The sequence below is a fragment of the Austrofundulus limnaeus genome, unplaced genomic scaffold (genome assembly GCF_001266775.1).
Source record: "Austrofundulus limnaeus strain Quisiro unplaced genomic scaffold, Austrofundulus_limnaeus-1.0 Scaffold20, whole genome shotgun sequence".
Lineage (NCBI taxonomy): Eukaryota > Metazoa > Chordata > Actinopteri > Cyprinodontiformes > Rivulidae > Austrofundulus > Austrofundulus limnaeus.
Genome location: NW_013952422.1, coordinates 2949949 through 2952497, shown reverse-complemented (window position 1 = coordinate 2952497; position 2549 = coordinate 2949949). Strand labels below are relative to the sequence as shown.

Here is a 2549-nt window from a genome sequence, read left to right as displayed (position 1 = left end):
TGTGTGTGTGTGTGTGTGTGTGTGTGTGTGTGTGTGTGTGTGTGTGTGTGTGTGTGTAACCGATCTCCCACGGGGCCAAGGTTGATCTGAGGGTCATTGAGGAAGTCGCCATGGGAACACAAGCCCCGCCTTGGGTTTTGTTGCTGTAGCCAAAAGTACATATATCTGCTTCTATTTAGTCCAAACTGCATATTCTTAATGTGATATAAACAATCAAACTGTAGTGCACATATGTCATCCTGTTTTAATTTATTAAATGACAAAATCTTTTAAATGAAATTAGTTCTGATGATGCGTGAACAAAGTAAAGCGTTTTTACTGCAGATCAAGAAATATAGACTGGTTCGGACACATGAATCTAGTCTATTTTTTAACATGTTTCCCTTTAACAGCTGGTAAAGAAGCTCAATCACTGATTTGTTTTCTAGTTTAGCCAGAGATACATTCTCTAAAAAATGCAGCACAAACATTTAATGCTGCTAAGTCCTGGTTGTTTGATTTCAAAATGGGCAAAATGCTCCATTTTAGTACTAAACAAACAAATCCAAATACTTTACCACAATTAAAAAAACAATTTCCTGGAGGGCTTGACATTTCAGCTATGACCTCATCCATCACAGCTGTTTTCCAAAACACTCTGTGGGTGGTGGACGGCATCCTGTGCTCCATCCCACCCTCCTCAAATAAAAAAAAAAAACACTATTTAAAGAACATTTAATGGCACATTTAAACCTTCAGATGCATTTCTACCCTACGTTTAAAAAAATATCTWGTGCGAACAGTTTGGATGCGACCGTGGTGAACAGTTGGTGACAGAAGTTGTGGCTCACGAGCCATGCTGTTCTGTCAGCATGTGGTAAAAGCGACCCGGGCAGCGAAGAACTGAACCTATCCTTCTTTTTTCATTCTCTCTCTCTCTCTCTCTCTCTCTCTCTCTCTCTTTCCCATCTGTCCCTGTAGACTTAGACTGTATGTCTATGTAGTCATGACTTGATTAAAGCCTCTTATCGATCTGGTGCTGAAACAGGGTTTTCAGCACCATGGACAGAGTCACACTGAGACAAAAGGCTCTGTCCATGGTGCTGAATGCTATCTATCTATCTATCTATCTATCTATCTATCTATCTATCTATCTATCTATCTATCTATCTATCTATCTATCTATCTATCTATCTATCTATCTATCTATCTATCTATCTATCTATCTATCTATCGATCTATCTATCTATCTATCGATCTATCTATCTATCTGAGCAGGTTTAAGAGACGTTCAAAGCAGGATTTTGTCTGTTTACCTTCAGATACAGGAGGAATTCTCTGGGTCACATCTAGGGCAGCAGTGGCTCCTCGAAGTTAAACTTCCTTCTGGAATCAGTCACTTAAAACTCAGATCAATTACAAAAAAGTACTTTGATATTTAGTGGGGTGGGAAAAATCCCTATATTGTGTTAAAAAGTAAAGAACTAATTTCAAGTGCAGAATAAATCAACCCCACTAGCCTGATTGGATTCAGTTGTTGGGTGAGAAAAAAATGAAAATGCAAAATGTCCACCTTAGTTGTTCTTATTCCTCACTCCTCCTATTTGTTTGCAAAAGCAGAGACGCAGAAGGAAAAAAARGACAGAAAAATACTCCCAGTGTGAATAAAACGACTCCAGTAGGATGGGTGTTATCTCTGACAGATGTGTTGGAGGAAGTCAGGCAGCAGCACTCAGGTCCACGGAGTTAACACTCTGAAGATCTGGCGCTGTCCGCAGAAATCCAACCCTCCTACGCAAACATCCTCCTGCTCAGCAGCGCCTCGGCAACATGTGTGCTGGAGAGGAGGGGAAGAAATCTGTACAGGTGCCCCCACACGCACGCAAACGACCCCCTTTCCCACTGTCCAGTGGTCAGATGCTCCAGATTATCCCTGCTTCCTGTCCTTTCTCCTCGCTATTCCAGCATCAGCTCCTCCTCGCGCTCACCTCGGAGCGTGCGAGCTGTCGAAAAGCAGGCAGAGCGGTCGCGAAGCGCGATGTAGGCTCCGCGGGTTTGCTGCGTTTCCGCGTTCAGATCAGTGTTGTTTACAGATTCTTGAAGAACGAAACACGCTTTGAATCCAGGAGCGGCTGTCAGAGGCTGCGCGCGCGCAAAGCCTGAGAGATGGCGCCCTAAATCACACACACACACACACACACACACACACACACACACACACACACACACACACCAGCTTCAATCCATCCATCCCTTTTCTCCACATCAGCCCACGGGTTCCCTGCAGAATATTTGATAGAGAGCTGTGTCAAAGCACCACTTAGTTAAATAAATAAAACACAGCTCTTGTGACTGCGTTCACCTGTGACTCTCTAAAAACAACCCTCGCTTTCTGCTTTTCTGCCTTCCTCTCTGCGCCTGAAACGAGCCTCTGCATCCGTTTGTCCTTCAACTCGTCTTTCCTCTGACCTGCTGGGAAACAAACTACAGAGGGTGGACGAGAAAGACTCTAATTTACGCTCCGATGAGTGTGTGTGTGTGTGTGTGTGTGTGTGTGTGTGTGTGTGTGT

At 43.6% G+C, this 2549-nt stretch overlaps 1 protein-coding gene across 2 annotated transcripts in view; it reads right to left on the bottom strand.

Moving 5' to 3' along the window:
- fam163ba (family with sequence similarity 163 member B, genome duplicate a) overlaps nucleotides 1-2132 on the bottom strand; it is a 30848-nt gene extending 28716 nt beyond the window's left edge. For both annotated transcript variants that reach the window (XM_014003874.1, XM_014003873.1), the window contains exon 1: nucleotides 1296-2132. The gene's annotated coding sequence lies outside the window, so the exon portion shown is untranslated. The remainder of the gene's footprint in view (nucleotides 1-1295) is intronic.
- Nucleotides 2133-2549: the final 417 nt, after the last annotated feature.